Source organism: Pleurodeles waltl, chromosome 6 (genome assembly GCF_031143425.1).
Source record: "Pleurodeles waltl isolate 20211129_DDA chromosome 6, aPleWal1.hap1.20221129, whole genome shotgun sequence".
Lineage (NCBI taxonomy): Eukaryota > Metazoa > Chordata > Amphibia > Caudata > Salamandridae > Pleurodeles > Pleurodeles waltl.
The window spans coordinates 1,649,486,315-1,649,506,494 of record NC_090445.1 but is presented as its reverse complement, the minus strand read 5'-3'; positions in this window follow the sequence as shown (position 1 = coordinate 1,649,506,494).

The following is a 20,180-nucleotide window of genomic DNA, read 5'->3' as shown; positions in this document are numbered from 1 at the left end:
ATACTTACCCTGTCATGGAGGAACTACAGTCGGTGAAGTTTATGCCAAGTCTGGGGTCTAGCGTTATATACTTTATTCTTTATCCACAACTCCCGACAGCACTTTTTGAACACTTGTTAAACAATTTAACAATCACAGAACAGAGAACACTGCATCTGGCTGACAGAGCAACTCTGCCTGCCAGCATTCCACCTCTGTGAAAGCTGCTCCCATTTCTTTCAGTGCTTTCATTTCTTTCTCTGTTTGGTTGATAAAGCTATTTCTTTTCAATTGGCTATCTATTAATAGCAATGGTTCGTGATTCTAATTTAAGAAGGAATTAGGAATGCTAGGTTTATAGCACTTATTTTTGCATTGAAGTATTTCTTAGAACAAATTCAAAAGTTGTTTAAATGTAGAAAAGGATTCGTTCATTTATGTGGTTGCCAAGGAATTCAAGAATAGGTCACCCGATATTTTATTTATGGACTCATTACAACTTTGGCGGTCAGAATTATCCGACCGTCAAAGCTGTGTAGAGAAGGCTGCCGTCATACCGCCCCCCCGAGATCATAATACAGTGTTTGCCCCAGGCTTACCGGCTGGAATGTCGTAATACGACGGGTGGAAACAGTGCCACCGCATTGGCCTCGGCTCGGGCATTCCGATGGTCCTGTCAGGGGGACCCCTGCACTGCCCATGTCCTGTCAGGGGGACCCCTGCACTGCCCATGATCATAGCCAGGGTTGTAATCTGGTGGTCAGACTGCCAGGAGTCCAGTCATCTGACCGCCACCGTGAGTTTGGCGGTCTTAAGAATGCCAGACTCATAATGAGGCCCTTAGTTTCCAGAGGAATCAATATTTCAAACCTTGTTGAGGTACATATGATGGGCATTAGTGGGGAAAAGGTTAGGACATAGCATTTGGTTCTGAGGTGTTTTAATGAGGGCATGAATGCTGTAGATTTCTTCATGCGGGAGCAATTAGCTCAAAAGATCTTCCTTGGATGAAGTCAGGGACTCAGGTAAGTGAGAGCTTTCCATGCCAGAGCTTTCCAGGGAAAAGCCTTTTAGGATGGAGCCTCTGGTAACTCAAGCAAGGGTTCTGCAGGTTCTTATTTGGAATTCAATCTTTTGTCAGCCAGTTCTGAATGTATAATAATAAATGAGCTGTTCAACAACTTGAGGTTAGAATTACTATATTAACATAGAAATCCAGGCCTTGGAAACATCATCCCTTACCAAAGATTACCTTATAACTTATGCCACTTCACATACAGGGCAAAGAAAAAAGAAAACTGCTTTCAGTTCAAGTAGCAGATCAGAAGATATGTGGCAAGATAAGCATATTTTGCTTGTTTTTCAGGAAATTGAACCACTTTTATTTTAATACCTTGTTCAGATAGGAGGTTTTTAATAAACACATTCAAATACACAAGGTTTGACAATATTAACATATATTAAGGTCTGTAATGTGTATTAACAAAATATTAAATATTGATACATAAATGAGCCTGCCACATTCTTCATCCTGCACTTCTGTAGCAGGCCGATGGCTTTACTATAGCACTAAACTCTCCCTTCGAAGGCACGGTAGCCCAGATTTAGAAACATGTTACAGAATGCAGCACACCACCCAAAGTTGCTGCAGTGCATGCATGAGCAGGAGAGAGCAGGAACGCATCATATCTGCTAAGATATGGCACTATCCTTCTCTCTCCCTGCCACTGGCACATAATTAGGCTACCATGTGACACTCACATACACACCCCTTTAAATCACAGTGCTAAGAGAGATCACATTTTCTTAACATATTAGTGGCATAGAAGTTAGCATATGGTGACTAATTAACTGACATTTAAACGCCTAACAGAGAAAATAAAAGAGAAATGTAAAAATGTGTACTTTTGAATTATGGTGGACCATGTGGCCGCCATTCGTACTTGACATCAGATTTAACATGAAAGATCTTTTGCATTTATATTAAATTAAGTACTAACATGAATTAACTTTAAGAAGGTTTTTATTAAGATAAATATGAGAGTTGAAGTATTAAATTACCATAAATTAATTGTACTTATATTGATTTAAATGGATTTTATTAACATGAAGTTACATGTGTGCAGAAAAATAAATACACATTTAAAACTGTTCTAACATGTCGTAAGTAATGTTTGCAATTAAATAACTTGCTTTGCATATTTGAATTGAATTGTAAGGTGCCCATTAGGCTTATTAATGTAGTAGTGTGTATTAAGGCGTTCTTTTTTTAGTAGGCCTGAAAGATTCATTTTGCAGTAGGAGAGGAAAATTACTTGTTTATTATGTTCCCTCTGACCTGAATTATTTCCCTAGGATGCTGAGGAGATGTTGAATGTCCCATTGTATTGAAGGCGAAGAACATGTTTTAGTATTAATTAGGTAGCAATCTTTGTTCTAGCTGTCAAACAAGACAGGAAACTCATGCTTCTCATGTGAATTGTATTAGATAATTTTGTGTACCGTGAGAGAAGATCCTGATGTTGCATATAATTAGAAAATGTAATATTTTGTGGGAACTGTGTGAAATCATTAAAATGACAATGCACTTTTGCTCAGAAGATCCTGAATAGTTGCAAACTTGATGGTGCCATCTGCAGTCATTTGATGCTGAAGCATATACGTAGAAATGAGCCCACCTGAAGGATCAATACATACTTCTAATTATTAAAGAGTTTTGAAAATGTAAAGATAGTTCATGTTGGAGTTGGTTTGAGTGATTCTACTCCTGTCTGAAGTCTGCTGCTGTCACCCTCTGTCTTCTTCAAGTCACATGATGAGAATATCTTACCTACACACCTTTAATTCTTCTGTCATCTAACGAACTGCAACTGTGCAGTGCTTTTGTGCTTTAAAGCTGAATTAAATGCACCAGCAGAAAACACAAATTAACAGCAAGGTTTACTGTTCAACACAGTGTACCCAGCACACTTTATGGACACGCTAAGGGGCATATTTAAGAGCACTTAGTGCCAGGTTATCGCCGCCATAGCATCATTGTTTTGACGCTAAGGAGGCATTAAAGTGGCATTTTCCCCACACCATAATTACAAAGTGGCACAATGCATGCATTGCACCACTTTGCCTGCGTCAGACATAATGTATGTAAGGGGGGGGCATACCCCGTGAGGGGATCCATAAAAATGTAGCAAGGAAATCTAAAAGATTTCCTGGACATTTCTTTCGGCACTTTCAATGCCTGCTCAGAGCAGGCATTAAAAGGGGGCATACCATTATTTATAATGGGCCCCTATGTACTCTGCTGGAGTAGCGCCAAAATCTTGTCGCTACTCCTGCGGAGTACATCAATAACGTCTAAACAAATGAAGCTATTGCCCCCTAACCCATTCTGGGTGCAGCGCCTCTTTCCCTAAATCTGCCCCTAAATGCAGGTTAAAGATGTTACAGCAAGGGCTACATTCCTGTTTAAAAGGAGTGTCTTTTTGGGCACTTCAGAGCTGAATTAAACACTGATATGGGAAAACGTACCTGTGATTTATGGTAAGTAAAACAAACCCCAAAACTCTATTTTCACATGTCTGCAAGAATATGTTAATGTCTTGGATTTGTAAAATATGCCATTTCAGTTTTAAGCCAAAAATATTGTAAGGGTATCACATTATTTATTGTGAAGTCACTTCCTGTGGCAGCTCTGTTAAGTCCATGTGCTAATTAGCCATCCACTGTTTTTCGTAGTACTTTTGCCTTGGTTGATCACCTCTCATTGAGGTGGCAGAATCTCAGGGCTTGAGCACCCGCAAACTCTAAATGAGGTCCAGAATCTCCAAATATTAGGTCAAGACAAGTTACAATATACAATGTCACTATTTCAGTGGAATGCTATACTCATAACACAGAAACCCTATGGTCTATGCATAGTTTTAGAGTCAACATCTAATAGAATTCCAGAATGAAAAAATAAATCTCTTCTCAACCCCATCCAACTTGCCAGTCCATTATAACTCTTGTTATATATTTTAAAGTCACACCATTGTACAATTCTTAAATGTTCTCTTAGTAATCTGTAATCAGTGTGAAACGGGTCTTGGTTGCTTGTATTTTGTTTCAGAAAGGACCTGGCGTTGTTGTTTAGGTTGAACTCTTCCCACTGGGGCACAACCAAGACTGATTTGCATACGTCTGGGTCTAATCTGAGGTGGCATTGTGGGTAAAGGAACAATGGATTGGAATGGTCCCCTGAGTGATTGCCAGTGGTAACACTTATTGCAAGCATCCTTCCATTGCCTCATGTGTGTTTGATGAACAGCCCTAAGCAGCCAAGGGTATGTCCAGACATGAGTCCGAAACTGGGGTTCTTCAGTCAGGTGTAGCTTAGCTCCAGTGGCACAGTGAGCAAGAGACTGATGTGCCACTGAAGCCAAGCTATACCTGATTGAAGAGTCCCAATTACAGCAAAATCAGTCTTGGGTTGCTTGTGTTCTGATTTAGAGAGGACCTGACTTGGCAGATCAGGCTAGACTGTTCCCGTGCAGAGCAGGACCAAGACTGAATTGCGTATGGATGGGTCTAGTCTGAGGTGCCATTGTGGACAAAAGAATGATGGGTTGGAATGATATGAGCAATTGCCAGTGGTCAGACTTGCTGCAAGCGTCCTCCCATCATCTTTAGTGTGTTTGATGGACTAGGGGAAGCCATTACGAAGTGAACGCACACTTCAAAATTGGTACCTAGTATTGTGAAAATGCTTGGTGCTCTAACATGCATTTTTCACAATACTTTCTCACATGGACAGTCTGCTTTGAGAGCAAACCACCAGCGAAGGTTTGTGTCAGCAGCCAAACTAATTACATATATGAGTTGCAAAGGTTTCTGTAAGAATTGATAGAGAGTTCTGTGATAGCCAATCAAACTCAAATCACATGAAGAAATCTCCAATAGGTAGAAATCCATTTTTTAAAATAATGTTAGTGAATTAGCCATAAGGTGCTGCAATTGTTTTAACACTTGCACCATACAATTTGCTTTCAGAATATTTCAAGGTTATTGGAAACAACCAAGAGCTTAATGTGTTTAATTCGTGGCATTTAACACCTTCCGGGAGTGCATCAAATCAATTTCCGAAAGCTGTCAACACCAGAGCAGTACGCGCTCTATTGGCGACAAAAATGCAAAAACCCAGCACTCTCAAAACAAAGTAATTTATGCATTGTGCTGATATGTTGTGGTTTAACCTTTTGCATTGCAGAGTTCCATCCTGAAAACTTAATATGCTTACAAATACTGTTCCTTTGCAATGTATTGCTGCAGGTTTTCAGAGTGTGTTAGGGTGTGGCCCCTTTTCAGGGCCTTCCAGAGACTTTCCCTGCAACATGCCTGGACGTGGTTCTGGGCTGGGCCAAGACTCTATAAAAGAGAGCCAGGCCAACTCCCAGTGCTCACTATTCAGAGGTCCTGGTGCAGAGCAGCAGCTTCTTCCTGAGCTCCTGTCCTGGCAGCATATTTGGATCTTCCAGTCTTCTGCCCTAATCCTTCATTGTTGATCATTGTTCCAGGCGGTAAGACGGTGGTTGGACTGTCCCGACACCGTTATTTAGAATTTTCATATTCTTGGTTTAAATTCTTAAATTAGTAACAGATTACTTGCGCGCTACCATTTCTTGACATTTATATGGTAGTTTACAAATAGGCAAGACGCGCGATTTATTTCATAAAGGTTTGACTTTGTTATTCATTGCGCGCTACCATTTCTTGACATTTACATGGTGGCTTAAGAATCGGCAAGACGCGCAATTCATTTTATGGTGTTTAAACATTGTTGTCCATTGCGCGCTACTATTTCTTGACATTTACGTGATGTTTTACGAATTGGCAAGACGGACAACTAATTTCATGAGCATTTAACTTTGTTGTTCATTGCGCGCTACCATTTCTTGACATTTACATGGTGGCTTAAGAATCGGCAAAAGAAGCGCGATTCATTTCATTGTACTTTGAGCTTGTTATTTATTGTGAGCTGTTATTCCTTGACATTTACATTGTGTTTTACGAATCAGCAAGACGCGCGATTTGATTAATGATGATTTGACTTTGATATTCATTGTGTGCTACCTTTTCTTGGTATTTTACATGGTAACACTCGCAATATGCGCAATTTGTGTTGAAACATTTTAAGAGTACACAGAAGGCCAGAGTTTCTAGATGCAATATTGTATGGTCCTAGTATACATTCTCAAAACAGGATTTATATGACTGGTTTAAAATTTTGTCAGAATGTTTTTTTCTGATTCTCATGTAAAGGAAAGCACTTGAATAAGAAAGTTTTCATTTAATTCATCTTGATTCCCTAACAGGTATCCGGCCATCTTGAAACTTAGTAATTTTAAACTTAACTCTTCGATTGTTCATGTTTTCAGAGTGACTAGGCTTAGAATCATAGTCTAGTATTGATTTCAGGAGATATAATTTTCATATTGTGTGTTCTAACCTTTTTCTTACTACAGGTCTCCTTCCCAGCTGTTCCCTTCCTAATCCCCTCTTCCCCTCTTGAACTCTCTCAGTCTCTGTGATTTATCTATCAGAGTCTTGGAGCTGTTCAGTGATGGACATGTTGGGAACGTGCACAGACCCTGAGGATCTGGTGACTCTGACAAAAGCCAAATTACCCAGCCAGGGTACTGATGGATATTTGCAACCCTACATATGTGAGATACCTAAAATGTAATGAAAAATGAAATAGTTACACCACCTGTTGTGTCTGATCTAAGAGCCAGGTGTAACTTACATGTGGAAGTATGAGGAAGTATGAGGGCCACATTCACAAACGTTTCAGCTTTCATGTATTACCTAACAGACGTAACTGATGATTACATAGGAAATTACGCATACCTTCAACATTCCCAGTGATATTGCAAACCCTATTTACATGCCTCATGTTAGTGTTTTCAAAGGCTGGTGTAAGTTTGAACACCAGAATCGAAAGACACTGAACCATCCACACACCCTCTTTCCCCTCCACCCCTAACGCCTCCATTATTTTCTGAGTACAGGGAAACTGGGTTCTCCACCTAACATAAATTGTGAAAAAAGATTTAAAAAAATTAACGTGTGTTATCTACACCTTAAAAGTGATTGTAAAGCCAGTATATTTCATACCAGCAGAAAATCTGCAGGCTTATGATTGGGTATGTGCACTGAAATCTATGGGGCATATTTACAAAGAAATGGTGCAGCGAGGCACTGAACCAAAATTTGCAGCACCGCACGGCATCAGTTCTGAAAGGCAGGGATGTGCCGTTTTTAAAAAAATACGGCGAACCGCTGTGTTTCCCATTGCGCCGTGGCCAAATTAGCTGCCTAGCGCCAATGCAGCCACCCTTGTGCTACGGTGCAAGGAAGTCTGTGTTGCGGGAGAGATTGTTTTGTTGTGTAGCCATTTTAGTTAATAGCTTCATACACGTTATTTTTCGAACTAGGCCATCAGCTGTGCACTTTAACCTAGATTAGCTTTGTTTAATATTTTAACAATAGCCACATTTGTGGTCTTGTCTTAGGTTCCCTATCTAGCTGTTCTTTGCCTAGGCCAGCACTGCATTCTTAAACAAGACATTTCTTTCAATCTGTGCTTTTCTCAAGGCTGCAGTAAGATAGGTTGCCGGCAAATGTGGTAACGCTTTGTCTCTAGTGTTCATAGAAAAATACACACTCTTACGTAGGGATCCTTTCTTGGAACATCAGCTATTTTATTATAAAAACACTACTTTGACGCATGCACGTTAGAGGAAGATTCCAGCCAGATCACCACAACTGTATGCTGATCGTTGAGTGCTTTGCTGCAGCTGCTTATGTAGACTACAGGCCTCTTGCTCAGGTATGAGGGATGATGTCTTCCCCGGGGAACCTGAAGGGCAGAACTAGAGCTTAACATGCTGTGCTCTAACATAGGTAGGAATTAGTCTAATGATTATAGTGACAATATGGTAGCGTTATTTTTATGCTTTACTCTCCTTGTCATAATTTCAATCCTGCCATGCTTCATCGTCCTAGTTATTACAGTACATGCTTTATTATCTAAGATGCAGTTATTGCAATAAAATATTAATTAATTCTATTCTGCTCCTGATCATCCTTGTATATGTGAGACCAATGTAACTGAGAGAAACGGATGCGATCTGAGAGACCACGATTTCCCTAAGGAGTCAATTGTGTCATGCGCTCGGCTGCCCAATCATCCCTGCTGTTGGGTTCAGATGAGGCACTTCTAGTTAGCCGGAGCAATACTCGGATTAGGCCGACAGGTGACACCTGTAGTGGGTTCTCTCAGTCTCCCACAGTGCAAGTGATTCTGCCGCCAAAATCCAATAGTCTCATTAGGATAATGAGAGTCTACACCACATGGCGCTGCCAACGTTGGTCAGGCTCTTATTTCCGGGTCCTCCTGAGTATCTCTGTCTCACTACGTACCTAACTAACGCTGTAGGTTGTTCAAGCTTGAACCCTTAAAAGGATAATCCCAATTTGGTGTGCTTATCTCTGAACAAAGCTCACCATTCATTATGTCAAACCCACAAGAGGTAGCAATTGCAGTTAATATGGCACCACCCCTTACGGCACATTTATTGGCACATGGCCTAACGGCCCATGGGGGTCCAGTTACATTTGTTGTTAAGGCTCATCCAGCCTATAGAACAGAATTTTGTTATTCTTGGGTCACATTTGCAGCAGCTTATCAGAACAAGAATACATTTCATCACTATACACCTGCAAACACAGAGAGCATATGCATAGCTAGAAATGCCTCTATCTTATGCAGAACGTAATAATTGGATTGATGGCACACTACTCATACAATTCTACATGTTAGGTTAGGTCCTCTAAGTAATGATGGTCCTACCTGGCCTTTATTGGCCACATATACACCTCACTCTGCTGCAGCGAACTTAACAGTAGCTGAAGTCTGTCGCTTATATGTTGAGCTTACGGCAATATACAGACGTTTAGTACAGTTTGTAATACAAACATTAAGTACAAACCCAGCACCTGCTGCTCCGGCTCAACTACATGCAGTAGCGCCAGGCATTAATCCAGCGACTGTACATTTGATCATGTGGAAAGTACGTGCCAAACGAGAAGAGATTCCGTTTTGATTAGCTCCAAAAATAAACGCCATGGAAGGAGCATTTCCCCATACGGGACATCAGGTTAAGCATAGAATATGAACTATATATTTGCCATTTGGGATGGTTCCCACAGTAGATAACGTCAATACTTGGGGCACGGTATTTGCCATGCTCTAGATTAGCGCACATGATACACCGACACTTGCCAATTTACCGGAAGTGTTAAAACAAATTCAAGATGAATACAGGGCTGCAACTAATGGGCTATTTTGCCACAGTATCTTCAATTATATTAACTAACCTTAAAGGGGAAGCAGTTGCACTAGCAATGCGCATGCTGTGAGAAAGTAGCCTCTTTCTAGCCTTGTTACCCCCACTTTTGGCCTGTTTGTGAGTGTATGTCAGGATGTTTGTCACTGTTTTCACTGTCTCACTGGGATCCTGATGGCTAGGCCCCAGTGCTCATAGTGAAAACACTATGTTTTCAGTATGTTTGTTATGTGTCACTGGGACCCTGATGGTCAGGACCCCAGTGCTCATAAGGTTGTGGCCTATATGTATGTGTCACTGGGACCCTGTCACACAGGGCCCCAGTGCTCATAGGTGTGCATGTATGTGTTCCCTGTGTGGTGCCTAACTGTCTCACTGAGGCTCTGCTAACCAGAACCTCAGTGGTTATGCTCTCTCATTACTTTTAAATTGTCACTAACAGGCTAGTGACCAATTTTACCAATTCACATTGGCTTACTGGAACACCCTTATAATTCCCTAGTATATGGTACTGAGGTACCCAGGGTATTGGGGTTCCAGGAGATCCCTATGGGCTGCAGCATTTCTTTTGCCACCCATAGGGAGCTCTGACAATCCTTACACAGGCCTGCCACTGCAGCCTGAGTGAAATAACGTCCACGTTATTTCACAGCCATTTTACACTGCACTTAAGTAACTTATAAGTCACCTATATGTCTAACCTTTACCTGGTAAAGGTTAGGTGCAAAGTTACTTAGTGTGAGGGCACCCTGGCACTAGCCAAGGTGCCCCCACATTGTTCAGAGCCAATTCCCTGAACTTTGTGAGTGCGGGACACCATTACACGCGTGCACTACATATAGGTCACTACCTATATGTAGCTTCACAATGGTAACTCCGAATATGGCCATGTAACATGTCTATGATCATGGAATTGCCCCCTCTATGCCATCCTGGCATAGTTGGCACAATCCCATGATCCCAGTGGTCTGTAGCACAGACCCTGGTACTGCCAAACTGCCCTTCCTGGGGTTTCACTGCAGCTGCTGCTGCTGCCAACCCCTCAGACAGGCATCTGCCCTCCTGGGGTCCAGCCAGGCCTGGCCCAGGATGGCAGAACAAAGAACTTCCTCTGAGAGAGGGTGTGACACCCTCTCCCTTTGGAAAATGGTGTGAAGGCAGGGGAGGAGTAGCCTCCCCCAGCCTCTGGAAATGCTTTCTTGGGCACAGATGTGCCCAATTCTGCATAAGCCAGTCTACACCGGTTCAGGGACCCCTTAGCCCCTGCTCTGGCGCGAAACTGGACAAAGGAAAGGGGAGTGACCACTCCCCTGACCTGCACCTCCCCTGGGAGGTGTCCAGAGCTCCTCCAGTGTGCTCCAGACCTCTGCCATCTTGGAAACAGAGGTGCTGCTGGCACACTGGACTGCTCTGAGTGGCCAGTGCCACCAGGTGACGTCAGAGACTCCTGCTGATAGGCTCCTTCAGGTGTTAGTAGCCTATCCTCTCTCCTATGTAGCCAAACCCTCTTTTCTGGCTATTTAGGGTCTCTGTCTCTGGGGAAACTTTAGATAACGAATGCAAGAGCTCATCCGAGTTCCTCTGCATCTCTCTCTTCACCTTCTGATAAGGAATCGACTGCTGACCGCGCTGGAAGCCTGCAAACCTGCAACATAGTAGCAAAGACGACTACTGCAACTCTGTAACGCTGATCCTGCCGCCTTCTCGACTGTTTTCCTTCTTGTGCATGCTGTGGGGGTAGCCTGCCTCCTCTCTGCACCAGAAGCTCCGAAGAAATCTCCCGTGGGTCGACGGAATCTTCCCCCTGCAACCGCAGGCACCAAAAAGCTGCATTACCGGTCCCTTGGGTCTCCTCTCAGCACGACGAGCGAGGTCCCTCGAATCCAGCGACTCTGTCCAAGTGACCCCCACAGTCCAGTGACTCTTCAGTCCAAGTTTGGTGGAGGTAAGTCCTTGCCTCACCTCGCTGGGCTGCATTGCTGGGAACCGCGACTTTGCAGCTACTCCGGCCCCTGTGCACTTCCGGCAGAAATCCTTTGTGCACAGCCAAGCCTGGGTCCACGGCACTCTAACCTGCATTGCACGACTTTCTAAGTTGGTCTCCGGCGACGTGGGACTCCTTTGTGCAACTTCGGCGAGCACCGTTTCACGCATCCTTGTAGTGCCTCACTTCTCCGGGTGCTACCTGCTTCAGTGAGGGCTCTTTGTCTTGCTCGACGTCCCCTCTCTCTTCAGGTCCAATTTGCGACCTCCTGGTCCCTCCTGGGCCCCGGCAGCGTCCAAAAACGCCAAACGCACGATTTGCAACTAGCAAGGCTTGTTGGCGTCCTTTCGGCGGGAAAACACTTCTGCACGACTCTCCAAGGCGAGAGGGATCCGTCCACCAAAGGGGAAGTCTCTAGCCCTTTTCGTTCTTGCAGAAACCTCAGCTTCTTCTGTCCAGTAGAAGCTTCTTTGCACCCGCAGCTGGCATTTCCTGGGCATCTGCCCATCTCCGACTTGCTTGTGACTTTTGGACTTGGTCCCCTTGTTCCACAGGTACCCTAGATTGGAAATCCACAGTTGTTGCATTGCTGGTTTGTGTCTTTCCTGCATTATTCCTCTAACACGACTACTTTGTCCTTAGGGGAACTTTAGTGCACTTTGCACTCATTTTTCAGGGTCTTGGGGAGGGTTATTTTTCTAACTCTCACTATTTTCTAATAGTCCCAGCGACCCTCTACAAGGTCACATAGGTTGGGGGTCCATTCGTGGTTCGCATTCCACTTTTGGAGTATATGGTTTGTGTTGCCCCTATCCCTATGTTCCCCATTGCATCCTATTGTAACTATACATTGTTTGCACTGTTTTCTAAGACTATACTGCATATTTTTGCTAGTGTGTATATATATCTTGTGTATATTTCCTATCCTCTCACTGAGGGTACACTCTGAGATACTTTGGCATATTGTCATAAAAATAAAGTACCTTTATTTTTAGTATAACTGTGTATTGTGTTTTCTTATGATATTGTGCATATGACACAAAGTGGTACTGTAGTAGCTTCACACGTCTCCTAGTTCAGCCTAAGATGCTCTGCTAAGCTACCATTATCTATCAGCCTAAGCTGCTAGACACCCTATACACTAATAAGGGATAACTGGGCCTGGTGCAAGGTGCAAGTACCCCTTGGTACTCACTACAAGCCAGTCCAGCCTCCTACATTGGTTGTGCAGTGGTGGGATAAGTGCTTGAGACTACTTACCACTCTTGTCATTGTACTTTTCATAAGAGAAAAATATACAAAACAAGGTCAGTGTATATACACATAGCCAAAAAGTTTTGCATTTCCTCTTTTCACTCTTTTCTAAGTGCTGAAAAGTACCTCTAAACTTTCAAAAAGTTCTTAAAAGTTTAAAAAGTTTTTTTCTGTCTTTCCAAAAAAGTTCTGAAAACTTTGTTCTCTTTTTCTATCACTTTAACTCTCTCTAAAAAATGTCTGGCACAGGCCAAAGTGTTGATCTGTCCAAACTTGCATATGACAACCTTAGCTGGAAAAGAGCAAGGAGTCTCTGTATAGAGAGAGGTTTGAGTGTAGGGAAGAATCCTTCCTTGGAACTGTTACTTAACATGCTTAGAGAACAGGATAAGGTCATAGGTGCCTCATCTGTTGAAAAAGTACCTAATAGTTCTCAATCTGATTCAGGGACTCCCCCAGGAAAAGATTCAGGAAAGAAACTTCCTAGCCTGCCCATTACTAGACAATCTAGCATAGATGGTAATGATGATGAGCCATACCATATAAATAGTGTTGTCTCACACCATAGCAAAAGCATTTATTCTCACCATACTGGTAGTAATGTTTCTGTAAACCAAGCTGTTAGGGTGGCTTCTGTAAGGGAAAGGTCTCCTTCTGTTCATTCCCATCATAGCTCTGTTTCTAGAAATGTCCCTCCCACCAACCCTGATGACAGAATGTTAGAGAGGGAACTCAATAAGTTGAGGGTGGAACAAACCAGACTGAAGCTTAAAAAGCAACAGCTGGATTTGGATAGACAGTCTTTTGAATTAGAGAAGGAAAGACAGAAGTTGGGTTTAGATACCCATGGTGGCAGCAGCAGTATTCCCCATAGTCATCCTGCAAAAGAGCATGATTCCAGGAATCTGCACAAGATAGTTCCCCCTTATAAGGAGGGGGATGACATTAACAAGTGGTTTGCTGCACTTGAGAGGGCCTGTGTTGTACAGGATGTCCCTCAAAGGCAGTGGGCTTCTATCCTATGGCTATCATTTAGTGGAAAAGGTAGGGATAGGCTCCTTACTGTGAAAGAAAATGATGCTAATAATTTCCAAGTTCTTAAGAATGCACTCCTGGATGGTTATGGCTTAACCACTGAACAGTACAGGATAACGTTCAGAGAGACCAAAAAGGAGTCTTCACAAGACTGGGTTGATTTCATTGACCATTCAGTGAAGGCCTTGGAGGGGTGGTTACATGGCAGTAAAGTTACTGATTATGAAAGCCTGTATAACACAATCCTGAGAGAGCATATACTTAATAATTGTGTGTCTGATTTGTTGCACCAGTACCTGGTAGACTCTGATCTGACCTCTCCCCAAGAATTGGGAAAGAAGGCAGACAAATGGGTCAGAACAAGGGTGAACAGAAAAGTTCATACAGGGGGTGACAAAGATGGCAATAAGAAGAAAGATGGTGAAAAATCTCAAGATAAGCATGGGGATAAGGGTAAAACCAAAGATCCCACTTCAAATCTTAAACACTCTTCAGAGGGTGGGGATAAAACAAATTCTTCCTCTTCTTCCCAACCTGCACACATTAAAAAGCCTTGGTGCTTTGTGTGTAAAAACAGAGGCCATAGGCCAGGGGATAAGTCCTGTCCAGGTAAACCCCCTGAGCCTACCACCACTAATACATCAAGCTCTAGTGCCCCTAGCAGTAGTGGTACTAGTGGTGGGACTGCTGGCAACAGTCAAGTTAAGGGTGTAGTTGGGTTCACTTTTGGGTCCATAGTAGAAACTGGGGTAGTCACTCCCAAGACAGTTTCTGTCACACCTAGTGGCATTGGCCTTGCCACACTGGCTGCTTGTCCCCTTACAATGGATAAGTACAGGCAGACAGTTTCAAAAAATGGTGTTGAGGCCTTGGCCTACAGGGACACAGGTGCCAGTTTCACTTTGGTGACTGAAAACCTAGTGCACCCTGATCAACACATCATTGGACAACAGTATAAGATTATTGATGTCCATAACTCCACTAAGTTTCTTCCCTTAGCTATAATTCAGTTTAGTTGGGGTGGAGTTACTGGCCCTAAGCAGGTGGTGGTATCACCTAGCTTACCTGTAGTCTGTCTCTTAGGTAATGACCTAGAGGCCTCAGGTTGGGCTGATGTAGAGTTTTATGCCCATGCAGCCATGCTGGGCATCCCTGAGGAATTGTTCCCTCTCATTTCTACTGAAATGAAAAAGCAAAGGAGAGAAGGCCTGAAAACTCAGGAACCCTCTCCATCAACAGGTAAAAAGGGTATCACAGTATCCCCTAACCACCCTACCATTCAGGATACCATTCCTGTGGTGGGAGAAACCTCTCCTGGGGTGGCACCTGTTCCAAGGGAATCATCAGTTGGCAAAACTGTACTCCCTGAGGTGGAAGTACCTCTCTGTGGGATAACTAACATTGGTGAGAAAAAGAGCACCATTTTAGTTAACATGGAGCATCCCTCCAACCCTCCCAGAGAAACTTTAGTGCAGAAACTCTGCACTGCCTCACAACACTTAGGACAGCATCCCTGCCCTAGTGTGGAGCTGATAGGACAGCATGCCTGCCCTGCTCCAACCCAAGAGAAACAGCATCCCTGTTCTCTCTTCCAGCCATATGGACAAAGTTTTGGCCCAGCTATGGCTTTTCTGAGACAGCATCCCTGTCTGGCATTTCCATCACTACAAATAGGTTCAGTGGACAATTCCCACTGCTCTAAACTAAAACTTACTGATAGAAACTCTGAAAATACATCTTCACATTGTTGCTTAGCTAAAAAACTTCAAACAGGGTGGTTTACATCCCCACAGGGAAGTAACCATATAGTGGATGATAAAGGGAGTAACCAGTCTATTGCGGAGCTACTCTCTACTTATCACCACTTAGACAATAAAGTCTCAACTGGCCAAGGTTAGCCTTATTGTCCTTCGTTTGGGGGGGGGTTGTGTGAGAAAGTAGCCTCTTTCTAGCCTTGTTACCCCCACTTTTGGCCTGTTTGTGAGTGTATGTCAGGATGTTTGTCACTGTTTTCACTGTCTCACTGGGATCCTGATGGCTAGGCCCCAGTGCTCATAGTGAAAACACTATGTTTTCAGTATGTTTGTTATGTGTCACTGGGACCCTGATGGTCAGGACCCCAGTGCTCATAAGGTTGTGGCCTATATGTATGTGTCACTGGGACCCTGTCACACAGGGCCCCAGTGCTCATAGGTGTGCATGTATGTGTTCCCTGTGTGGTGCCTAACTGTCTCACTGAGGCTCTGCTAACCAGAACCTCAGTGGTTATGCTCTCTCATTACTTTTAAATTGTCACTAACAGGCTAGTGACCAATTTTACCAATTCACATTGGCTTACTGGAACACCCTTATAATTCCCTAGTATATGGTACTGAGGTACCCAGGGTATTGGGGTTCCAGGAGATCCCTATGGGCTGCAGCATTTCTTTTGCCACCCATAGGGAGCTCTGACAATCCTTACACAGGCCTGCCACTGCAGCCTGAGTGAAATAACGTCCACGTTATTTCACAGCCATTTTACACTGCACTTAAGTAACTTATAAGTCACCTATATGTCTAACCTTTACCTGGTAAAGGTTAGGTGCAAAGTTTCTTAGTGTGAGGGCACCCTGGCACTAGCCAAGGTGCCCCCACATTGTTCAGAGCCAATTCCCTGAACTTTGTGAGTGCGGGGACACCATTACACGCGTGCACTACATATAGGTCACTACCTATATGTAGCTTCACAATGGTAACTCCGAATATGGCCATGTAACATGTCTATGATCATGGAATGGCCCCCTCTATGCCATCCTGGCATAGTTGGCACAATCCCATGATCCCAGTGGTCTGTAGCACAGACCCTGGTACTGCCAAACTGCCCTTCCTGGGGTTTCACTGCAGCTGCTGCTGCTGCCAACCCCTCAGACAGGCATCTGCCCTCCTGGGGTCCAGCCAGGCCTGGCCCAGGATGGCAGAACAAAGAACTTCCTCTGAGAGAGGGTGTGACACCCTCTCCCTTTGGAAAATGGTGTGAAGGCAGGGGAGGAGTAGCCTCCCCCAGCCTCTGGAAATGCTTTCTTGGGCACAGATGTGCCCAATTCTGCATAAGCCAGTCTACACCGGTTCAGGGACCACTTAGCCCCTGCTCTGGCGCGAAACTGGACAAAGGAAAGGGGAGTGATCACTCCCCTGACCTGCACCTCCCCTGGGAGGTGTCCAGAGCTCCTCCAGTGTGCTCCAGACCTCTGCCATCTTGGAAACAGAGGTGCTGCTGGCACACTGGACTGCTCTGAGTGGCCAGTGCCACCAGGTGACGTCAGAGACTCCTGCTGATAGGCTCCTTCAGGTGTTAGTAGCCTATCCTCTCTCCTAGGTAGCCAAACCCTCTTTTCTGGCTATTTAGGGTCTCTGTCTCTGGGGAAACTTTAGATAACGAATGCAAGAGCTCATCTGAGTTCCTCTGCATCTCTCTCTTCACCTTCTGATAAGGAATCGACTGCTGACCGCGCTGGAAGCCTGCAAACCTGCAACATAGTAGCAAAGACGACTACTGCAACTCTGTAACGCTGATCCTGCCGCCTTCTCTACTGTTTTCCTTCTTGTGCATGCTGTGGGGGTAGCCTGCCTCCTCTCTGCACCAGAAGCTCCGAAGAAATCTCCCGTGGGTCGACGGAATCTTCCCCCTGCAACCGCAGGCACCAAAAAGCTGCATTACCTGTCCCTTGGGTCTCCTCTCAGCACAACGAGCGAGGTCCCTCGAATCCAGCGACTCTGTCCAAGTGACCCCCACAGTCCAGTGACTCTTCAGTCCAAGTTTGGTGGAGGTAAGTCCTTGCCTCACCTCGCTGGGCTGCATTGCTGGGAACCGCGACTTTGCAGCTACTCCGGCCCCTGTGCACTTCCGGCAGAAATCCTTTGTGCACAGCCAAGCCTGGGTCCACGGCACTCTAACCTGCATTGCACGACTTTCTAAGTTGGTCTCCGGCGACGTGGGACTCCTTTGTGCAACTTCGGCGAGCACCGTTTCACGCATCCTTGTAGTGCCTGTTTCTGGCACTTCTCCGGGTGCTACCTGCTTCAGTGAGGGCTCTTTGTCTTGCTCGACGTCCCCTCTCTCTTCAGGTCCAATTTGCGACCTCCTGGTCCCTCCTGGGCCCCGGCAGCGTCCAAAAACGCCAAACGCACGATTTGCAACTAGCAAGGCTTGTTGGCGTCCTTTCGGCGGGAAAACACTTCTGCACGACTCTCCAAGGCGAGAGGGATCCGTCCACCAAAGGGAAAGTCTCTAGCCCTTTTCGTTCCTGCAGAAACCTCAGCTTCTTCTGTCCAGTAGAAGCTTCTTTGCACCCGCAGCTGGCATTTCCTGGGCATCTGCCCATCTCCGACTTGCTTGTGACTTTTGGACTTGGTCCCCTTGTTCCACAGGTACCCTAGATTGGAAATCCACAGTTGTTGCATTGCTGGTTTGTGTCTTTCCTGCATTATTCCTCTAACTCTCACTATTTTCTAATAGTCCCAGCGACCCTCTACAAGGTCACATAGGTTTGGGGTCCATTCGTGGTTCGCATTCCACTTTTGGAGTATATGGTTTGTGTTGCCCCTATCCCTATGTTTCCCCATTGCATCCTATTGTAACTATACATTGTTTGCACTGTTTTCTAAGACTATACTGCATATTTTTGCTAGTGTGTATATATATCTTGTGTATATTTCCTATCCTCTCACTGAGGGTACACTCTGAGATACTTTGGCATATTGTCATAAAAATAAAGTACCTTTATTTTTAGTATAACTGTGTATTGTGTTTTCTTATGATATTGTGCATATGACACAAAGTGGTACTGTAGTAGCTTCAGACGTCTCCTAGTTCAGCCTAAGCTGCTCTGCTAAGCTACCATTATCTATCAGCCTAAGCTGCTAGACACCCTATACACTAATAAGGGATAACTGGGCCTGGTGCAAGGTGCAAGTACCCCTTGGTACTCACTACAAGCCAGTCCAGCCTCCTACACATGCGGCTCGAGGATGTTTCTCCACAGGATCAAGAACATGAGCTGCCAAACATTATCGCAGAGACCTACTCTAGTATTGGTCGAGATAGTCTGGGGGCCAGACCTACAAAACCACAATTGCAGGGTAAAACTAGTAAATATTCTACCAAGCAAGCTCCTGAGGGTTCTAAAAAATGTTGGGATAAAAAACAAACAAATACCTAACAAAGAAAGGGGAGAATCTCCGCATACAGAGACACCACAGAATAGATAAAATCTCAGAAATAGAGATAATATAAAAACGCCTGACAGATATATATATACTGATACACGCCAATCTCATTCCTTTCAGGACTCACCGGAAAAACGCAGTGAGAGAGGTGGGCAGTCAGAGCGAACAACTGAGTATGTGAAACCAAGACAGGAATCACAACACTCTACAGAAGTTTCTATTGAATAAGAAGAGAAACTTCCCCAACAAAAACCCCAATTTAAAAAGAAAAAAGTGGCAGCAGTTGCAGTTCGTCATGTCACTCAAGAATAGGGCTCTATTGAAGAGAAAGAAGTGGTGATTAGCGCTATTAGACAGCGTGGCAGAGGTCACAATAGTTCGCCGGAATCTTCAAGAGCATCTGGAGGTGAAAGCAACTGATGACTTTTTGCAAGTTGAAATTGCGATCATGCGTGTCTCCACGCCTGATATGGTGTACAAAGTAACGTTATAGTTAAAAGGAGACATCGAACGCACAATAGAAACAATCTTTTGGGACCGCGTCATAAATAAATATATATGATAGTCTACTGGCCAAAAGGGATTGGCCACCTGAATTTGCCCGTACTTGCCCAAATGTGGAAGATGTTATCAAACCTTCTTTCTCGCCCCTTGTTCCTGATGAGCTCGCAGAATCCTACACCATCGATTGGGGATTGGCGCAGGCACCCGCATTATATCACAACCACATAGTGTGGGATAAAGATTCCCCCTATCATGTAATTCCAATTAAAAAAATCAACCTGAACCTCACCCTTAGTATCCAATAAAACATGATGCTAAAGCACCCATGAGGGAAATCCTCCCACAACTGGAGTACCAGGGCGTAATCGAACCCTGCGTCTCACCTATGAATAATCCTTATTCCCAGTAGCTAAACCAGACCATTCTTATAGAGTAGTCTTAGACTACAGACATCTAAACAGTCATACATGCACAGACGCTATACAAAACTCACTTAGCACAGCACTCATAAACAACAGAGTGCGTAAAACATCCAAAACAACACTGGACATTTCCAGTGGTTTCTTCTACCAAAATATAGCGCCTGAGAGTACAGCCCTAACAAGTTTCAGCGCACTAGACTCCCAGAAACAAATCAGTTGTTTACCACAGGGGTACTAGAACAGTCCAGGGCTGTTCGTGGCACGTGTGACTTCAATATTGCACGACATTGACTCTGAAGCATTTTCCTATGTAGGAGATATCTATCTCACGGATGATGAATTACTGCAACATCTAAGACGGGTCGCCCGCATTGTTGTCCGATTTGCCGAATTCGGCTATAAATTCAACTT